Source organism: Phyllobates terribilis, unplaced genomic scaffold (genome assembly GCF_046119375.1).
Source record: "Phyllobates terribilis strain yellow unplaced genomic scaffold, ASM4611937v1 Scaffold_3__8_contigs__length_932513732, whole genome shotgun sequence".
NCBI lineage: Eukaryota > Metazoa > Chordata > Amphibia > Anura > Dendrobatidae > Phyllobates > Phyllobates terribilis.
In genome coordinates, this window is record NW_027362763.1 from 666,519,146 (window position 1) to 666,543,329 (window position 24,184).

Sequence of the window (24,184 nt, forward strand, 5' to 3'; positions counted from 1 at the left end):
AGGTGTACATTACTGATCCTGAAGTTACATCCTGTATTATACTCCAGAGGCCTGGCACTCACTATTCTGCTGGTGAGTCACTGTGTGCATACATTACATTACTGATCCTGAGGTACATCCTCTATTATACTCCAGAGCTGCACTCACTATTCTGCTGGTGCAGTCACTGTGTACATACATTACATTACTGATCCTGTGATACATCCTGTATTATACTCCAGAGCTGCACTCACTATTCTGCTGGTGCAGTCACTGTGTACATACATTACATTACTGATCCTGAGTTACATCCTGTATTATACTCCAGAGCTGCACTCACTATTCTGCTGGTGCAGTCACTGTGTACATACATTACATTACTGATCCTGAGTTACATCCTGTATTATACTCCAGAGCTGCACTCACTATTCTGCTGGTGCAGTCACTGTGTACATACATTACATTACTGATCCTGAGTTACATCCTGTATTATACTCCAGAGCTGCACTCACTATTCTGCTGGTGCAGCCACTGTGTTATACATACATAACATTACTGATCCTGAGTTACATCCTGTATTATACTCCAGAGCTGAACTCACTATTCTGCTGGTGCAGTCACTGTGTACATACATTACATTACTGATCCTGAGTTACATCCTGTATTATACTCCAGAGCTGCACTCACTATTCTGCTGGTGCAGTCACTGTGTACATACATTACATTATTGATCTTGAGTTACATCCTGTATTATACTCCAGAGCTGCACTCACTATTCTGCTGGTGCAGTCACTGTGTACATACATTACATTACTGATCCTGAGTTACCTCCTGTATTATACTCCAGAGCTGCACTCACTATTCTGCTGGTGCAGTCACTGTGTACATACATTACATTACTGATCCTGAGTTACATCCTGTATTATACTCCAGAGCTACACTCACTATTCTGCTGGTGCAGTCACTGTGTACATACATTACATTACTGATCCTGAGTTACATCCTGTATTATACTCCAGAGCTGCACTCACTATTCTGCTGGTGCAGTCACTGTGTACATACATTACATTACTGATCCTGAGTTACATCCTGTATTATACTCCAGAGCTGCACTCACTATTCTGCTGGTGCAGTCACTGTGTACATACATTACTGATCCTGAGTTACATCCTGTATTATACTCCAGAGCTGCACTCACTTTTCTGCTGATGTAGTCACTGTGTACATACATTACATTACTGATCCTGAGTTACATCCTGTATTATACTCCAGAGCTGCACTCACTATTCTGCTGGTGGAGTCACTGTGTAAATACATTACATTACTGATCCTGAGTTACCTCCTGTATTATACTCCAGAGCTGCACTCACTATTCTACTGGTGCAGTCACTATGTACATATATTACATTACTGATCCTGTATTGATCCTGAGTTACATCCTGTATTATACTCCAGAGCTGCACTCACTATTCTGCTGGTGCAGTCACTGTGTACATACATTACATTACTGATCCTGAGTTACCTCCTGTATTATACTCCAGAGCAGCACTCACTATTCTGCTAGTGCAGTCACTGTGTACATACATTACATTACTGATCCTGTACTGATCATGAGTTACCTCCTGTATTATACTCCAGAGCTGCACTCACTATTCTGCTGGTGCAGTCACTGTGTACATACATTACATTACTGATCCTGTGTTACATCCTGTATTATACTCCAGAGCTGCACTCACTATTCTGCTGGTGCAGTCACTGTGTACATACATTACCTTACTGATCCTGAGTTACATCCTGTATTATACTCCAGAGCTGCACTCACTATTCTGCTGGTGCAGTCACTGTGTACATACATTACATTACTGATCCTGAGTTACATCCTGTATTATACTCCAGAGCTGCACTCACTATTCTGCTGGTGCAGTCACTGTGTACATACATTACATTACTGATCCTGAGTTACATCCTGTATTATACTCCAGAGCTGCACTCACTATTCTGCTGGTGGAGTCACTGTGTGCATACATTACATTACTGATCCTGAGGTACATCCTCTATTATACTCCAGAGCTGCACTCACTATTCTGCTGGTGCAGTCACTGTGTACATACATTACATTACTGATCCTGTGATACATCCGGTATTATACTCCAGAGCAGCACTCACTATTCTGCTGGTGCAGTCACTGTGTACATACATTACATTACTGATCCTGAGTTACATCCTGTATTATACTCCAGAGCTGCACTCACTATTCTGCTGGTGCAGTCACTGTGTACATACATTACATTACTGAACCTGAGTTACATCCTGTATTATACTCCAGAGCTGCACTCACTATTCTGCTGGTGCAGTCACTGTGTACATACATTACATTAATGATCCTGAGTTACATCCTGTATTATACTCCAGAGCTGCACTCACTATTCTGCTGGTGCAGTCACTGTGTACATACATTACATTACTGATCCTGAGTTACATCCTGTATTATACTCCAGAGCTGCACTCACTATTCTGCTGCTACAGTCACTGTGTACATACATTACATTACTGATGCTGAGTTACCTCCTGTATTATACTCCAAAGCTGCACTCATTATTCTGCTGGTGCCGTCACTGTGTACATACATTACATTACTGATCCTGAGATACATCCTGTATTATACTCCAGAGCTGCACTCACTATTCTGCTGGTGCAATCACTGTGTACATACATTACCTTACTGATCCTGAGTTACATCCTGTATTATACTTCAGAGCTGCACTCACTATTCTGCTGGTGCAGTCACTGTGTACATACATTACCTTACTGATCCTGAGTTACATCCTGTATTATACTCCAGAGCTGCACTCACTATTCTGCTGGTGCAGTCACTGTGTACATACATTACCTTACTGATCCTGAGTTACATCCTGTATTATACTCCAGAGCAGCACTCACTATTCTGCTAGTGCAGTCACTGTGTACATACATTACATTACTGATCCTGAGTTACATCCTGTATTATACTCCAGAGCAGCACTCACTATTCTGCTGGTGGAGTCACTGTGTACATATATTACATTACTGTTCCTGAGTTACTTCCTGTATTATACTCCAGAGCTGCACTCACTATTCTGCTGGTGCAGTCACTGTGTACATACATTACATTACTGATCCTGAGTTACATCCTGTATTATACTCAAGAGCTGCACTCACTGTTCTGCTGGTGCAGTCACTGTATGCATACATTATATTACTGATCCCGAGTTATATCCTGTATTATACTCCAGAGCTGCACTCACTATTCTGCTGGTGCAGTCACTGTGCACATACATTACATTACTGATCCTGAGATACATCCTGTATTATACTCCAGAGCTGCACTCACTATTCTGCTGGTGCAGTCACTGTGTACATACATTACATTACTGATCCTGAGTTACCTCCTGTATTATACTCCAGAGCAGCACTCACTATTCTGCAGGTGGAGTCACTGTGTACATACATTACATTACTGATCCTGAGTTACCTCCTGTATTATACCCCAGAGCTGCACTCACTATTCTGCTGGTGCAGTCACTGTGTACATATATTACATTACTGATCCTGAGTTACATCCTGTATTATACTCCAGAGCTGCACTCACTATTCTGCTGCTACAGTCACTGTGTACATACATTACATTACTGATCCTGAGTTACCTCCTGTATTATACTCCAGAGCTGCACTCACTATTCTGCTGGTGCCGTCACTGTGTACATACATAACATAACTGATCCTGAGTTACATCCTGTACTATACTCCAGAGCTGCACTCACTATTCTGCTGGTGCAGTCACTGTGTACATACATTACATTACTGATCCTGAGTTACATCCTGTATTATTCTCCAGAGCTGCACTCACTATTCTGCTGGTGCAGTCACTGTGTACATACATTACATTACTGATCCTGAGTTACATCCTGTATTATACTCCAGAGCTGCACACACTATTCTGCTGGTGCAATCACTGTGTATATACATTACAATACTGATCCTGATTTACATCCTGTGTTATACTCCAGAGCTGCACTCACTATTCTGCTGGTGCAGTCACTGTGTACATACATTACCTTACTGATCCTGAGTTACATCCTGTATTATACTCCAGAGCTGCACTCACTATTCTGCTGGTGCAGTCACTGTGTACATACATTACCTTACGGATCCTGAGTTACATCCTGTATTTTGCTCCAGAGCTGCACTCACTATTCCGGTGGTGCAGCCACTGTGTACATACATTACATTACTGATCCTGAGTTACATCCTGTATTGTACTCCAGAGCTGCACTCACTATTCGGCTGGTGCAGTCACTGTGTACATATATTACATTACTGATCCTGAGTTATCTCCTGTATTATACTCCAGAGCAGCACTCACTATTCTGCTGGTGCAGTCACTGAGTCACTGTGTACATACATTACATTCCTGATCCTGAGTTGCCTCCTGTATTATACTCCAGAGCTGCACTCACTATTCTGCTGGTACAGTCACTGTGTACATACATTACATTACTGATCCTGAGTTACATCCTGTATTATACTCCAGAGCTGCACTCACTATTCAGCTGGTGCAGTCACTGTGTACATACATTACATTACTGATCCTGAGTTACATCCTCTATTGTACTCCAGAGCAGCACTCACTATTCTGCTCGTGCAGTCACTGTGTACATACATTACATTACTGATCCTGAGTTACATCCTGTATTATACTCCAGAGCTGCACTCATTATTCTGTTGGTGCAGTCACTGTGTACATACATTACATTACTGATCCTGAGTTACATCCTGTATTATACTCCAGAGCTGCACTCACTATTCTGCTGGTGCAGTCACTGTGTACATACATTACATTACTGATCCTGAGTTACATCCTGTATTATACTCCAGAGCTGCACTCACTATTCAGCTGGTGCAGTCACTGTGTACATATATTACATTACTGATCCTGAGTTACATCCTGTATTATACTCCAGAGCTGCACTCACTATTCTGCTGGTGCAGTCACTGTGCACATACATTACATTACTGATCCTGAGATACATCCTGTATTATACTCCAGATCTGCACTCACTATTCTGCTGGTGCAGTCACTGTGTACAAACATTACATTACTGATCCTGAGTTACATCCTGTATTATACCCCAGAGCTGCACTCACTATTCTGCTGGTGCAGTCACTGTGTACATATATTACATTACGGATCCTGAGTTACATCCTGTATTATACTCCAGAGCTGCACTCACTATTCTGCTGCTACAGTCACTGTGTACATACATTACATTACTGATCCTGAGTTACCTCCTGTATTATACTCCAGAGCTGCACTCACTATTCTGCTGGTGCCGTCACTGTGTACATACATTACATTACTGATCCTGAGTTACCTCCTGTATTATACTCCAGAGCTGCACTCACTATTCTGCTGGTGCAGTCACTGTGTACATACATAACATTACTGATCCTGAGTTACATCCTGTATTATACTCCAGAGCTGTACTCACTATTCTGCTGGTGCAGTCACTGTGTACATACATTACATTACTGATCCTGAGTTACATCCTGTATTATACTCCAGAGCTGTACTCACTATTCTGCTGGTGCAGTCACTGTGTACAGACATTACATTACTGATCCTGATCTAGATCCTGTTTTATCCTCCAGAGCTGCACTCACTATTCTGCTGGTGCAGTCACTCTGTACATACATTACATTACTGATCCTGAGTTACCTCCTGTATTATACTCCAGAGCTGCACTCACTATTCTGCTGGTGCAGTCACTGTGTACATACATTACATTACTGATCCTGAGTTACATCCTGTATTATACTCCAGAGCTGCACTCACTATTCTGCTGGTGCCCTGAGTTACATCCTGTATTATACTGCAGAGCTGCACTCACTATTCTGCTGATGCAGTCACTGTGTACATACATTACATTACTGATCCTGAGTTACCTCCTGTATTATACTCCAGAGCAGCACTCACTATTCTGCTGGTGGAGTCACTGTGTACATACATTACATTACTGATCCTGAGTTACCTCCTGTATTATACGCCAGAGCTGCACTCACTATTCTGTTGGTGCAGTCACTGTGTACATACATTACATTACTGTTCCTGAGTTACATCCTGTATTATACTCCAGAGCTGCACTCACTATTCTGCTGGTGCAGTCACTGTGTACATACATTACATTACTGATCCTGAGTTACCTCCTGTATTATACCCCAGAGCTGCACTCACTATTCTGCTGGTGCAGTCACTGTGTACATACATTACATTACTGATCCTGAGTTACATCCTGTATTATACTCCAGAGCTGCACTCACTGTTCTGCTGGTGCAGTCACTGTGTGCATACATTACATTACTGATCCCGAGTTACATCCTGTATTATACTCCAGAGCTGCACTCACTATTCTGCTGGTGCAGTCACTGTATACATACATTACATTACTGATCCTGAGTTACATCCTGTATTATACTCCAGAGCTGCACTCACTATTCTGCTGGTGCAGTCACTGTGTACATACATTACATTACTGATCCTGAGTTACATCCTGTATTATACTCCAGAGCTGCACTCACTATTCTGTTGATGCAGTCACTGTGTACATACATTACATTACTGATCCTGAGGTACATCCTGTATTATACTCCAGAGCTGCACTCACTATTCTGCTGGTGCAGTCACTGTGTACATACATTACATTACTGATCCTGTGTTACATCTGGTATTATACTCCAGAGCAGCACTCACTATTCTGCTGGTGCAGTCACTGTGTACATACATTACATTACTGATCCTGAGTTACATCCTGTATTATACTCCAGAGCTGCACTCACTATTCTGCTGGTGCAGTCACTGTGTACATACATTACATTACTGATCCTGAGTTACATCCTGTATTATACTCCAGAGCTGCACTCACTATTCTGCTGGTGCAGTCACTGTGTACATACATTACATTAATGATCCTGAGTTACATCCTGTATTATACTCCAGAGCTGCACTCACTATTCTGCTGGTGCAGTCACTGTGTACATACATTACATTACTGATCCTGAGTTACATCCTGCATTATACTTCAGAGCTGCACTCACTATTCTGCTGCTACAGTCACTGTGTACATACATTACATTACTGATCCTGAGTTACCTCCTGTATTATACTCCAGAGCTGCACTCACTATTCTGCTGGTGCAGTCACTGTGTACATACATTACCTTACTGATCCTGAGTTACATCCTGTATTATACTCCAGAGCAGCACTCACTATTCTGCTAGTGCAGTCACTGTGTAAATACATTACATTACTGATGCTGAGTTACATCCTGTATTATACTCCAGAGCTGCACTCACTATTCTGCTGGTGCCCTGAGTTACATCCTGTATTATACTCCAGAGCAGCACTCACTATTCTGCTGGTGCAGTCACTGTGTACATACATTACATTACTGATCCTGAGTTACCTCCTGTATTATACCCCAGAGCTGCACTCACTATTCTGCTGGTGCAGTCACTGTGTACATACATTACATTACTGTTCCTGAGTTACTTCCTGTATTATACTCCAGAGCTGCACTCACTATTCTGCTGGTGCAGTCACTGTGTACATACATTACATTACTGATCCTGAGTTACATCCTGTATTATACTCCAGAGCTGCACTCACTGTTCTGCTGGTGCAGTCACTGTGTGCATACATTACATTACTGATCCCGAGTTACATCCTGTATTATACTCCAGAGCTGCACTCACTATTCTGCTGGTGCAGTCACTGTGCACATACATTACATTACTGATCCTGAGATACATCCTGTATTATACTCCAGAGCTGCACTCACTATTCTGCTGGTGCAGTCACTGTGTACATACATTACATTACTGATCCTGAGTTACCTCCTGTATTATACTCCAGAGCAGCACTCACTATTCTGCAGGTGGAGTCACTGTGTACATACATTACATTACTGATCCTGACTTACCTCCTGTATTATACCCCAGAGCTGCACTCACTATTCTGCTGGTGCAGTCACTGTGTACATACATTACATTACTGATCCTGAGTTACATCCTGTATTATACTCCAGAGCTGCACTCACTATTCTGCTGGTGCCGTCACTGTGTACATACATTACATTACTGATCCTGAGTTACATCCTGTATTATACTCCAGAGCTGCACTCACTATTCTGCTGGTGCAGTCACTGTGTACATACATAACATAACTGATCCTGAGTTACATCCTGTACTATACTCCAGAGCTGCACTCACTATTCTGCTGGTACAGTCACTGTGTACATACATTACATTACTGATCCTGAGTTACATCCTGTATTATTCTCCAGAGCTGCACTCACTATTCTGCTGGTGCAGTCACTGTGTACATACATTACATTACTGATCCTGAGTTACATCCTGTATTATACTGCAGAGCTGCACTCACTATTCTGCTGGTGGAGTCACTGTGTACATACATTACATTACTGATCCTGAGTTATATCCTGTATTATACTGCAGAGCTGCACTTACTATTCTGCTGGTGCAGTCACTGTGTACATACATTACATTACTGATCCTGAGTTACATCCTGTATTATTCTCCAGAGCTGCACTCACTATTCTGCTGGTGCAGTCACTGTGTGTATACATTACATTACTGATCCCGAGTTACATCCTGTATTATACTCCAGAGCTGCACTCACTATTCTGCTGGTGCAGTCACTGTGCACATATATTACATTACTGATCCTGAGATACATCCTGTATTATACTCCAGAGCTGCACTCACTATTCTGCAGGTGGAGTCACTGTGTACATACATTACATTACTGATCCTGAGTTACCTCCTGTATTATACCCCAGAGCTGCACTCACTATTCTGCTGGTGCAGTCACTGTGTACATATATTACATTACTGATCCTGAGTTACATCCTGTATTATACTCCAGAGCTGCACTCACTATTCTGCTGCTACAGTCACTGTGTACATACATTACATTACTGATCCTGAGTTACCTCCTGTATTATACTCCAGAGCTGCACTCACTATTCTGCTGGTGCCGTCACTGTGTACATACATTACATTACTGATCCTGAGTTACATCCTGTATTATACTCCAGAGCTGCACTCACTATTCTGCTGGTGCAGTCACTGTGTACATACATAACATAACTGATCCTGAGTTACATCCTGTACTATACTCCAGAGCTGCACTCACTATTCTGCTGGTGCAGTCACTGTGTACATACATTACATTACTGATCCTGAGTTACATCCTGTATTATTCTCCAGAGCTGCACTCACTATACTGCTGGTGCAGTCACTGTGTACATACATTACATTACTGATCCTGAGTTACATCCTGTATTATACTCCAGAGCTGCACTCACTATTCTGCTGGTGCAGTCACTGTGTATATACATTACAATACTGATCCTGATTTACATCCTGTATTATACTCCAGAGCTGCACTCACTATTCTGCTGGTGCAGTCACTGTGTACATACATTACCTTACTGATCCTGAGTTACATCCTGTATTATACTCCAGAGCTGCACTCACTATTCTGCTGGTGCAGTCACTGTGTACATACATTACATTACTGATCCTGAGTTACATCCTGTATTATACTCCAGAGCTGCACTCACTATTCTGCTGGTGGAGTCACTGTGTACATACATTACATTACTGATCCTGAGTTATATCCTGTATTATACTCCAGAGCTGCACTCACTATTCTGCTGGTGCAGTCACTGTGTACATACATTACATTACTGATCCTGAGTTACATCCTGTATTATACTCCAGAGCTGCACTCACTATTCTGCTGGTGTAGTCACTGTGTACATACATTACATTACTGATCCTGAGTTATATCCTGTATTATACTCCAGAGCTGCACTCACTATTCTGCTGGTGCAGTCACTGTGTACATACATTACATTACTGATCCTGAGTTACATCCTGTATTATTCTCCAGAGCTGCACTCACTATTCTGCTGGTGCAGTCACTGTGTACATACATTACATTACTGATCCTGAGTTACATCCTGTATTATACTGCAGAGCTGCACTCACTATTCTGCTGGTGGAGTCACTGTGTACATACATTACATTACTGATCCTGAGTTATATCCTGTATTATACTCCAGAGCTGCACTCACTATTCTGCTGGTGCAGTCACTGTGTACATACATTACATTACTGATCCTGAGTTACATCCTGTATTATTCTCCAGAGCTGCACTCACTATTCTGCTGGTGCAGTCACTGTGTGTATACATTACATTACTGATCCCGAGTTACATCCTGTATTATACTCCAGAGCTGCACTCACTATTCTGCTGGTGCAGTCACTGTGCACATATATTACATTACTGATCCTGAGATACATCCTGTATTATACTCCAGAGCTGCACTCACTATTCTGCAGGTGGAGTCACTGTGTACATACATTACATTACTGATCCTGAGTTACCTCCTGTATTATACCCCAGAGCTGCACTCACTATTCTGCTGGTGCAGTCACTGTGTACATATATTACATTACTGATCCTGAGTTACATCCTGTATTATACTCCAGAGCTGCACTCACTATTCTGCTGCTACAGTCACTGTGTACATACATTACATTACTGATCCTGAGTTACCTCCTGTATTATACTCCAGAGCTGCACTCACTATTCTGCTGGTGCCGTCACTGTGTACATACATTACATTACTGATCCTGAGTTACATCCTGTATTATACTCCAGAGCTGCACTCACTATTCTGCTGGTGCAGTCACTGTGTACATACATAACATAACTGATCCTGAGTTACATCCTGTACTATACTCCAGAGCTGCACTCACTATTCTGCTGGTGCAGTCACTGTGTACATACATTACATTACTGATCCTGAGTTACATCCTGTATTATTCTCCAGAGCTGCACTCACTATACTGCTGGTGCAGTCACTGTGTACATACATTACATTACTGATCCTGAGTTACATCCTGTATTATACTCCAGAGCTGCACTCACTATTCTGCTGGTGCAGTCACTGTGTATATACATTACAATACTGATCCTGATTTACATCCTGTATTATACTCCAGAGCTGCACTCACTATTCTGCTGGTGCAGTCACTGTGTACATACATTACCTTACTAATCCTGAGTTACATCCTGTATTATACTCCAGAGCTGCACTCACTATTCTTCTGGTGCAGTCACTGTGTACATACATTACATTACTGATCCTGAGTTACATCCTGTATTATACTCCAGAGCTGCACTCACTATTCTGCTGGTGGAGTCACTGTGTACATACATTACATTACTGATCCTGAGTTATATCCTGTATTATAGTCCAGAGCTGCACTCACTATTCTGCTGGTGCAGTCACTGTGTACATACATTACATTACTGATCCTGAGTTACATCCTGTATTATACTCCAGAGCTGCACTCACTATTCTGCTGGTGTAGTCACTGTGTACATACATTACATTACTGATCCTGAGTTACATCCTGTATTATACTCCAGAGCTGCACTCATTATTCTGTTGGTGCAGTCACTGTGTACATACATTACATTACTGATCCTGAGTTACATCCTGTATTATACTCCAGAGCTGCACTCACTATTCTGCTGGTGCAGTCACTGTGTACATACATTACATTACTGATCCTGAGTTACATCCTGTATTATACTCCAGAGCTGCACACACTATTCTGCTGGTGCAATCACTGTGTATATACATTACAATACTGATCCTGATTTACATCCTGTGTTATACTCCAGAGCTGCACTCACTATTCTGCTGGTGCAGTCACTGTGTACATACATTACCTTACTGATCCTGAGTTACATCCTGTATTATACTCCAGAGCTGCACTCACTATTCTGCTGGTGCAGTCACTGTGTACATACATTACCTTACGGATCCTGAGTTACATCCTGTATTTTGCTCCAGAGCTGCACTCACTATTCCGGTGGTGCAGCCACTGTGTACATACATTACATTACTGATCCTGAGTTACATCCTGTATTGTACTCCAGAGCTGCACTCACTATTCGGCTGGTGCAGTCACTGTGTACATATATTACATTACTGATCCTGAGTTATCTCCTGTATTATACTCCAGAGCAGCACTCACTATTCTGCTGGTGCAGTCACTGAGTCACTGTGTACATACATTACATTCCTGATCCTGAGTTACCTCCTGTATTATACTCCAGAGCTGCACTCACTATTCTGCTGGTACAGTCACTGTGTACATACATTACATTACTGATCCTGAGTTACATCCTGTATTATACTCCAGAGCTGCACTCACTATTCAGCTGGTGCAGTCACTGTGTACATACATTACATTACTGATCCTGAGTTACATCCTCTATTGTACTCCAGAGCAGCACTCACTATTCTGCTCGTGCAGTCACTGTGTACATACATTACATTACTGATCCTGAGTTACATCCTGTATTATACTCCAGAGCTGCACTCATTATTCTGTTGGTGCAGTCACTGTGTACATACATTACATTACTGATCCTGAGTTACATCCTGTATTATACTCCAGAGCTGCACTCACTATTCTGCTGGTGCAGTCACTGTGTACATACATTACATTACTGATCCTGAGTTACATCCTGTATTATACTCCAGAGCTGCACTCACTATTCAGCTGGTGCAGTCACTGTGTACATATATTACATTACTGATCCTGAGTTACATCCTGTATTATACTCCAGAGCTGCACTCACTATTCTGCTGGTGCAGTCACTGTGCACATACATTACATTACTGATCCTGAGATACATCCTGTATTATACTCCAGATCTGCACTCACTATTCTGCTGGTGCAGTCACTGTGTACAAACATTACATTACTGATCCTGAGTTACATCCTGTATTATACTCCAGAGCAGCACTCACTATTCTGCAGGTGGAGTCACTGTGTACATACATTACATTACTGATCCTGAGTTACCTCCTGTATTATACCCCAGAGCTGCACTCACTATTCTGCTGGTGCAGTCACTGTGTACATATATTACATTACGGATCCTGAGTTACATCCTGTATTATACTCCAGAGCTGCACTCACTATTCTGCTGCTACAGTCACTGTGTACATACATTACATTACTGATCCTGAGTTACCTCCTGTATTATACTCCAGAGCTGCACTCACTATTCTGCTGGTGCCGTCACTGTGTACATACATTACATTACTGATCCTGAGTTACATCCTGTATTATACTCCAGAGCTGCACTCACTATTCTGCTGGTGCAGTCACTGTGTACATACATAACATAACTGATCCTGAGTTACATCCTGTATTATACTCCAGAGCTGCACTCACTATTCTGCTGCTACAGTCACTGTGTACATACATTACATTACTGATCCTGAGTTACCTCCTGTATTATACTCCAGAGCTGCACTCACTATTCTGCTGGTGCCGTCACTGTGTACATACATTACATTACTGATCCTGAGTTACCTCCTGTATTATACTCCAGAGCTGCACTCACTATTCTGCTGATGCAGTCACTGTGTACATACATAACATTACTGATCCTGAGTTACATCCTGTATTATACTCCAGAGCTGTACTCACTATTCTGCTGGTGCAGTCACTGTGTACATACATTACATTACTGATCCTGAGTTACATCCTGTATTATACTCCAGAGCTGTACTCACTATTCTGCTGGTGCAGTCACTGTGTACAGACATTACATTACTGATCCTGATCTAGATCCTGTTTTATCCTCCAGAGCTGCACTCACTATTCTGCTGGTGCAGTCACTCTGTACATACATTACATTACTGATCCTGAGTTACCTCCTGTATTATACTCCAGAGCTGCACTCACTATTCTGCTGGTGCAGTCACTGTGTACATACATTACATTACTGATCCTGAGTTACATCCTGTATTATACTCCAGAGCTGCACTCACTATTCTGCTGGTGCCCTGAGTTACATCCTGTATTATACTGCAGAGCTGCACTCACTATTCTGCTGATGCAGTCACTGTGTACATACATTACATTACTGATCCTGAGTTACCTCCTGTATTATACTCCAGAGCAGCACTCACTATTCTGCTGGTGGAGTCACTGTGTACATACATTACATTACTGATCCTGAGTTACCTCCTGTATTATACGCCAGAGCTGCACTCACTATTCTGTTGGTGCAGTCACTGTGTACATACATTACATTACTGTTCCTGAGTTACATCCTGTATTATACTCCAGAGCTGCACTCACTATTCTGCTGGTGCAGTCACTGTGTACATACATTACATTACTGATCCTGAGTTACCTCCTGTATTATACCCCAGAGCTGCACTCACTATTCTGCTGGTGCAGTCACTGTGTACATACATTACATTACTGATCCTGAGTTACATCCTGTATTATACTCCAGAGCTGCACTCACTGTTCTGCTGGTGCAGTCACTGTGTGCATACATTACATTACTGATCCCGAGTTACATCCTGTATTATACTCCAGAGCTGCACTCACTATTCTGCTGGTGCAGTCACTGTATACATACATTACATTACTGATCCTGAGTTACATCCTGTATTATACTCCAGAGCTGCACTCACTATTCTGCTGGTGCAGTCACTGTGTACATACATTACATTACTGATCCTGAGTTACATCCTGTATTATACTCCAGAGCTGCACTCACTATTCTGTTGATGCAGTCACTGTGTACATACATTACATTACTGATCCTGAGGTACATCCTGTATTATACTCCAGAGCTGCACTCACTATTCTGCTGGTGCAGTCACTGTGTACATACATTACATTACTGATCCTGTGTTACATCTGGTATTATACTCCAGAGCAGCACTCACTATTCTGCTGGTGCAGTCACTGTGTACATACATTACATTACTGATCCTGAGTTACATCCTGTATTATACTCCAGAGCTGCACTCACTATTCTGCTGGTGCAGTCACTGTGTACATACATTACATTACTGATCCTGAGTTACATCCTGTATTATACTCCAGAGCTGCACTCACTATTCTGCTGGTGCAGTCACTGTGTACATACATTACATTAATGATCCTGAGTTACATCCTGTATTATACTCCAGAGCTGCACTCACTATTCTGCTGGTGCAGTCACTGTGTACATACATTACATTACTGATCCTGAGTTACATCCTGTATTATACTTCAGAGCTGCACTCACTATTCTGCTGCTACAGTCACTGTGTACATACATTACATTACTGATCCTGAGTTACCTCCTGTATTATACTCCAGAGCTGCACTCACTATTCTGCTGGTGCAGTCACTGTGTACATACATTACCTTACTGATCCTGAGTTACATCCTGTATTATACTCCAGAGCAGCACTCACTATTCTGCTAGTGCAGTCACTGTGTAAATACATTACATTACTGATGCTGAGTTACATCCTGTATTATACTCCAGAGCTGCACTCACTATTCTGCTGGTGCCCTGAGTTACATCCTGTATTATACTCCAGAGCAGCACTCACTATTCTGCTGGTGCAGTCACTGTGTACATACATTACATTACTGTTCCTGAGTTACTTCCTGTATTATACTCCAGAGCTGCACTCACTATTCTGCTGGTGCAGTCACTGTGTACATACATTACATTACTGATCCTGAGTTACCTCCTGTATTATACTCCAGAGCTGCACTCACTATTCTGCTGGTGCAGTCACTGTGTACATACATTACATTACTGATCCTGAGTTACATCCTGTATTATTCTCCAGAGCTGCACTCACTATTCTGCTGGTGCAGTCACTGTGTACATACATTACATTACTGATCCTGAGTTACATCCTGTATTATACTCCAGAGCTGCACTCACTATTCTGCTGCTACAGTCACTGTGTACATACATTACATTACTGATCCTGAGTTACCTCCTGTATTATACTCCAGAGCTGCACTCACTATTCTGCTGGTGCCGTCACTGTGTACATACATTACATTACTGATCCTGAGTTACATCCTGTATTATACTCCAGAGCTGCACTCACTATTCTGCTGGTGCAGTCACTGTGTACATACATAACATAACTGATCCTGAGTTACATCCTGTACTATACTCCAGAGCTGCACTCACTATTCTGCTGGTGCAGTCACTGTGTACATACATTACATTACTGATCCTGAGTTACATCCTGTATTATTCTCCAGAGCTGCACTCACTATACTGCTGGTGCAGTCACTGTGTACATACATTACATTACTGATCCTGAGTTACATCCTGTATTATACTCCAGAGCTGCACTCACTATTCTGCTGGTGCAGTCACTGTGTATATACATTACAATACTGATCCTGATTTACATCCTGTATTATACTCCAGAGCTGCACTCACTATTCTGCTGGTGCAGTCACTGTGTACATACATTACCTTACTGATCCTGAGTTACATCCTGTATTATACTCCAGAGCTGCACTCACTATTCTGCTGGTGCAGTCACTGTGTACATACATTACATTACTGATCCTGAGTTACATCCTGTATTATACTCCAGAGCTGCACTCACTATTCTGCTGGTGGAGTCACTGTGTACATACATTACATTACTGATCCTGAGTTATATCCTGTATTATACTCCAGAGCTGCACTCACTATTCTGCTGGTGCAGTCACTGTGTACATACATTACATTACTGATCCTGAGTTACATCCTGTATTATACTCCAGAGCTGCACTCACTATTCTGCTGGTGTAGTCACTGTGTACATACATTACATTACTGATCCTGAGTTATATCCTGTATTATACTCCAAAGCTGCACTCACTATTCTGCTGGTGCAGTCACTGTGTACATACATTACATTACTGATCCTGAGTTACATCCTGTATTATTCTCCAGAGCTGCACTCACTATTCTGCTGGTGCAGTCACTGTGTACATACATTACATTACTGATCCTGAGTTACATCCTGTATTATACTGCAGAGCTGCACTCACTATTCTGCTGGTGGAGTCACTGTGTACATACATTACATTACTGATCCTGAGTTATATCCTGTATTATACTCCAGAGCTGCACTCACTATTCTGCTGGTGCAGTCACTGTGTACATACATTACATTACTGATCCTGAGTTACATCCTGTATTATTCTCCAGAGCTGCACTCACTATTCTGCTGGTGCAGTCACTGTGTGTATACATTACATTACTGATCCCGAGTTACATCCTGTATTATACTCCAGAGCTGCACTCACTATTCTGCTGGTGCAGTCACTGTGCACATATATTATATTACTGATCCTGAGATACATCCTGTATTATACTCCAGAGCTGCACTCACTATTCTGCAGGTGGAGTCACTGTGTACATACATTACATTACTGATCCTGAGTTACCTCCTGTATTATACCCCAGAGCTGCACTCACTATTCTGCTGGTGCAGTCACTGTGTACATATATTACATTACTGATCCTGAGTTACATCCTGTATTATACTCCAGAGCTGCACTCACTATTCTGCTGCTACAGTCACTGTGTACATACATTACATTACTGATCCTGAGTTACCTCCTGTATTATACTCCAGAGCTGCACTCACTATTCTGCTGGTGCCGTCACTGTGTACATACATTACATTACTGATCCTGAGTTACATCCTGTATTATACTCCAGAGCTGCACTCACTATTCTGCTGGTGCAGTCACTGTGTACATACATAACATAACTGATCCTGAGTTACATCCTGTACTATACTCCAGAGCTGCACTCACTATTCTGCTGGTGCAGTCACTGTGTACATACATTACATTACTGATCCTGAGTTACATCCTGTATTATTCTCCAGAGCTGCACTCACTATACTGCTGGTGCAGTCACTGTGTACATACATTACATTACTAATCCTGAGTTGCATCCTGTATTATACTCCAGAGCCGCACTCACTATTCTGCTGGTGCAGTCACTGTGTACATACATTACATTACTGATCCTGAGTTACATCCTGTATTATACTCCAGAGCTGCACTCACTATTCTGCTGGTGCAGTCACTGTGTATATACATTACAATACTGATCCTGATTTACATCCTGTATTATACTCCAGAGCTGCACTCACTATTCTGCTGGTGCAGTCACTGTGTACATACATTACCTTACTGATCCTGAGTTACATCCTGTATTATACTCCAGAGCTGCACTCACTATTCTGCTGGTGTAGTCACTGTGTACATACATTACATTACTGATCCTGAGTAGAGATGAGCGTTGTTCTACTCGAACTGTTCGCCAATCTCAAATTCGAGCTGTTTTGGGCGGTGTTCGAGCCGTTCGGCGAACACGAACAATTTGAGAAAAATTCGGCTGTTCGAGGTTATGTTCGATAACTGTTCGTGCACCAAAATCATAACTGGATTTTTTCTCAGTAATGATGAAAATTAATGTTAATACGCAGTTTGAGTGTACAGCGGGGCGAGGGGAGGGGCAGGGGATGGATCTCTGCAGGAACAATGAAGATCTCCATTTTTTTTTCTCTTTCCCGCATTTACAGTGGGGAGGTGCAATCTGTCAGCCTATCAGCAGCGCACACACGGAGCGAAGTGCTTTTTTTCACACAAGCAAGGGAATGTGTGATTGGCAGTGTATGTCACATGTCCTTGCCCTATAAGACCAAGCCATTTTCCCCGTCGCCACCATTTTCTCACTGCTGCAGCTGCGTGTTAGACGGCACCGCTGTTGCTGTGTGCGCTATACCTTGTTAATTTCAAGCCAATTTTCGCACAAATCTACAGATAGCTTGGGAGTAGGGAATAGTTGTGATTGCAGTCCTTTTAAGGACTAGGTTACAGCATTTCCTACGACTTTTATCAGGCAGGTCTGTGCTCTTAAATAGATAGGTTGTGGGAGTAAAGACTAATTGTAATTGCAGTCCTTTTCAGGACTAGGTTACATCAGTTCCTATCAGTTTTTGCCAGGCAGGTCTGTGCCAGTGCTGTGCAAGTTTTTTTCACAGCATTTGGCTGAATCTAGCAAAGCTAATCCTTTTTGGCCTATTGCAGAGTGTGTTAGTCAGTGGAGTAGCCTATCTGTGTTGCAAGATATACCACCTGTGTATAGAATACCAATTTTTTTACTGCACCTAGTGAAGTAAAATCTTTTGGGCATAGCATCATTCTATTAGTCCATCTATACAGACCTCCATCAGGTTGCAAACTGAATATAATTTTTTTCTGCATCTAGCTCTGAAAAAATATTTGGCCTTCTAGCAGTGTGTGGGACTTGGTCTATTAGTCCATCTATACTGACCTCCATCAGGTTGCAAACTGAATAAAAAAAATTTCTGCATCTACCTCTGAAAAAATATTTGGCCTTCTAGCTGTGTGTGGGACTTGTTGTATTAGTCCATCTATACTGACCTCCATCAGGTTGCAAATTGAATATAATTTTTTTCTGCATCTAACCCAGCCAATAGTTTTGGCCTAATACCACAGTTTGGCCACTCAGCTCTGCTCGGTTCCCATCCATTGTTTTTTTGTGCAAACAACTCCAGAGTTGTGAATTAGTTAACCACCAAAATGAGTGGAAAAAGGCCTGCTGCTGGTGGAAAGGGGAATAGACGTGTTGGGAAGGGGAAAAAAGGTTGTGTCCGTGGGGTAGGTGTTAAAGCAACAGTAACATCTGCAGAAGAAAGACCATCTTCCAGCCAAACTAAAATGTCTACTTCTTTTAGCGGACAATGTGATAAGATCCCTTTCTTACGGCCACGCCAATCGCTACAAATTCCAGATGAGGCACAAAAACAGCAGGTGCTTCAACGGATATCAAGTGCTCCTTTAAGTGGGCTCTCCTCCACATCAACTTCAACATCACAAATACTCCAGTCCTCAAAGGTGTCACCCCAATCGCACTTGCTTCCTCACAGCTCCCAAATCTCCAGCTGCCCGTCTGAGTATGAGGTAGAACAGATGGTTGAGTCTGCAGAGCTGTTTATGACGCGCCCCCTGGGACATATTCCTTTTTTGAGGGGAATACCCGGCACCGGATCAGATGGGGGGGTTGTAGTCTCCGAGCGGCTGTGACCCGGCCCGTGCCCAGGGCGTCAAACCCAGTGTTATGTGGCAGTCCTACAGATGTTATTAAGAGTTCTTTTGTGTCGACTACGCCACCCGTTGTGATGCGGTCACTGTGGCCGCCGCTGCAGCAGGGTCCGCTGAGGCTGATGGTGCAGGTGCAGCTTGAGATGGTATAACCCCCAACGGGTGGGGTATAGCCTCAGGGGGGACAGGTGCAGAGGATGGGGGTTGTGGTGGTGCAGTGCAGACGGCAGTGAAGACAGAGTCGGGTTGTGCAGTTAAGGGTGTTTACTTACTGCAGATGTTGTACTGGTCACTCCAGCTCCGAGTGACCACCCGAGCCGTGCTGCGTCCACCAGGTCCTGGATCCAGCCAACCCCCAAACAAGTCCGGAGCGTGGCCCTGAGCTCTCCTTCTGTCCCGTTCACTGGCCGTCCCCACCAGTGATCCACCTAGGTCCAGCTCCCTCGGGCCTTCTGTTGGGACACCCTTGGCCTTGGGTTCCCTGACCCTTCATGTGGTGTGCCTTCGGGGTGGATGTGGTGGGTGACCGTGGCAAACGCTGCCCACGGTCTCCGGTCTCTGGCTGGGGAATGTTTTTACCCCCACCAGCTTGGGTTCCGGTACCCTGATGCCGACTCTTCACCCGGGGTTTTAATTTGGGATCTTAGAGTCCTGTTCTTCTGTGCCTCTGGGTCTCTCTCTCTCCTCTCTCACTCTGGGTCTTTCCTTCTCCTCTGCTCCTGACTTGTTCTCTGCATCTGACCCTGTTCTTAGTTGGTGCCCACCTTATATACACCCTCTATGTGTGAGCTCAGGTGACCAGCACCCAATGAGCTCCTAACTTTACCCAGGCTGCTCCCCCTATCTGCCCCTACACTACTTGGGATGTACCACCCCCCTCCCACTCCAGCCAGGAACAGACTCGGTCGTACCTGCACATTTCTAAGTGGGAGTACCGTCGGTCTGCTCCTCGGAAATGGGATGTGTGTAGTGCATGCAGCCTACCGAGCTCAGTTCCACACTCCTTCCTTACCCGGGAGTGGAATATCACACCTCTGGGTTGAGGTGCAATACCCCTGTAGCAGCCGAACCCTCAGGGTGCTACATTCCCCCCTGGTAAATCACAGCACGTCCTCGGGCTGTAAGACAAAAACAACACCAAAAACATACAAAATTTTCATATAAACATATAAAACATATAAAACATTATATAAATAACATATCTTAGCAGATAAAACTTTCTCGTCGTCTCAGGCTCCTGGTTCCTCCTCCTCCGGACACTGTGAAACGTGTGTCCGGGAAAAATGCGACAGTCTCTTAGAAAAACTGGTTTTCTATAAAACCGGTAGGGGGCGCTTTAGGAAGCGCAACTATATACAGGGGAAGTTGGCCGCTCTCAGTCCTCGGCCAGGTAAGGAGGGAAAGGGAATGGCTGCTCACAGTCCTCAGCCTGTGGGATTAAGGGGTTAACGGGTAAACAGTTCACTCAGCTGGTCCCAACGGGGACTGTATTAGCAACAACAGTTTCAGTTTCTTTATACCCCGATCGGGTAACTATTTACAGCACCTACTCCGCTGTACTCAACAACGTCTTCCTCCTGCTCTTTGCTTATAGCTGGTGGTAACTTCAGACCCGTCCGGGTCCTCTTGCTCCTCCTCCTCGCACCGCAACTCCTCCTCCGTCAGGCGGTGTACGTGGAGGGCGTAAGGTCCTTTGGCACACTTGTGCCGGGTGAAGGTGACCTCGTCTCCGATGTAGAGGTCACGACCTCTGTGCCCCTCTGGCAGATGGGACTCAACGTCTCTGCGCGTTACAAAAACGTCGCCGGGGGTGTTGTGGTCTCTGATGAAGCCCCACCCATGCTGCTGGTTGAACTTGATCACTGTCCCGATGGTGCGGGGACAATGCGCTGCACGGGGGTCCCTCCTGGTCCGGCTCTTCTGCTCGGCGCTCCGTACTTGGGCCTGTTGTTCCCGGACCCTCCTCTCTCTCCGCTCCCGTGCGAACTCTTCGAGCTGCTGTCGGCAACACTCAGCACGCTCTGCTGCAGCTGCCCTGGTTTCTTGAGTGAACCCCATTAGGTCTTCTCCGGTGGGGTCCCACTCAAATTGGGCTTCTTCCAGAGGAGGCGAGATCCTTATCACGGGCTTCGGAGCCGGAATCAGGGGTGCACACATGGCCCCAACCCTCCTCTGGTGCTCCAGTTCGTAATATTTCTGGGGCCAGATGAAAGGCTGCCCGTCCGGCCACGTGTGCTGGGCAAACAAGTCCTCTCCCAGACGCGGCACCCTTGGTTTTACGGGTGCGGGCGCGGTGGTGGTGGCGCCCGGGCTGCCCAGGCCTTGCGGCCAGGCCTGGGGCACCTGGAAGGTGAAGGGCACCGTTAGGACGGCGGCACCCTGGGCTACCTGGCCTTGCGGCCAGGCCGGAGGCTCCGCGGAGGTAGGGGGCGCTGTTGGTATTGCGGCGCCCGGGGGTACTAGGCCTTGCGACCAGGCTGGTGGTACTTCCTGCTTGGTCACTCTCGGGGTCGAGACGTGTGACGTCACAGGGGTCGCGGCGGCGGCTTCCGGTTGGGGCCTAGTCTGCGTCGGTGACATGGCGTTTTCGGGCACAACAGGGGGACTTTCGGGCTCTGCGACGGGGAGCTGGGGCAGGTAAGCGGTGTCCCGGCTTGGGGTGTAGACGTCCCCTTTACCTGCCTCCATGCGTTCGGCTCCCTTCTCGGCGCCGTCTCCGGCCTTTGGTCCTCCCGCGCCATCCTCAGAGGCGGTCTGTTTCCTCATCTTGGCTGGCGTGCTCCGGGTCTTGGTTTCAGCTTGCTGGGCCATCTCCCGGCTCCATTCCGCCAATATCTCGCGCTGTACCCGGGCCATCCTCCGCGCGAGGCCCTCCAGGGCAGTCTGTGCACACTCCCGGTCTCGGGGGAGCTGTGCAAGGACCTCCACTAGGCCTAGTGGGGTCGTGGTGTCCAGCAGGCTCCTGACCAACGGGTCGGTGCTGCTCTGCTCTTCTTCCAGCAGGCTCCTGGCCAGCGGGCCGGTGCTGCTCTGCTCTCTGGACATCTCCGGGTGAGCTTTTCTGCTGCTCCTCTCCAGGCTTCCTGCCTCCGGGTGCGCTCGCTCCAGACTGCTCCAGGCGGCACCCATCTTCGTTCTTTTCTTTCGTCTCCTCCCACTTCGAGGGCGGTCCCGGGGCAACTCGGTGACTGTCAGCTCCAGGGGTAGTTCTTTCACGCTGACAGACACCTCCAGCATCACAGTCTCTGTTGGTGGGGGCGGTTTCCACTTTTGGCGCCATTTTCTGTCCCGGCCCACGATGGGAGGCGGCCTCTTGCCCTCCTTTGGCACGCCCATAATGGCGTCCGCTGCTCTTCCAAGGCGGGAAATCTTCGGATTTGGCGGGAAGCGTCGCCCAGTGGCGGGAAACTCTGCAGATGGCGGGAACAAGCTGGAAATGGCGGACAATCGGCGGGAAACGACCTGTGATGGGGTCCGATGGCGTGGACCCTCCGGAACCGGCGGGAGACTTCTTTCTGAGGTAAACTTGCACTTTTCTTCAGGCACGCAGTACCCGGGTGTTGCGGGCACGTAATCCTGCCGACTACGCCAAAGTTGACGCGCCCCCTGGGACATATTCCTTTTTTGAGGGGAATACCCGGCACCGGATCAGATGGGGGGGTTGTAGTCTCCGAGCGGCTGTGACCCGGCCCGTGCCCAGGGCGTCAAACCCAGTGTTATGTGGCAGTCCTACAGATGTTATTAAGAGTTCTTTTGTGTCGACTACGCCACCCGTTGTGATGCGGTCACTGTGGCCGCCGCTGCAGCAGGGTCCGCTGAGGCTGATGGTGCAGGTGCAGCTTGAGATGGTATAACCCCCAACGGGTGGGGTATAGCCTCAGGGGGGACAGGTGCAGAGGATGGGGGTTGTGGTGGTGCAGTGCAGACGGCAGTGAAGACAGAGTCGGGTTGTGCAGTTAAGGGTGTTTACTTACTGCAGATGTTGTACTGGTCACTCCAGCTCCGAGTGACCACCCGAGCCGTGCTGCGTCCACCAGGTCCTGGATCCAGCCAACCCCCAAACAAGTCCGGAGCGTGGCCCTGAGCT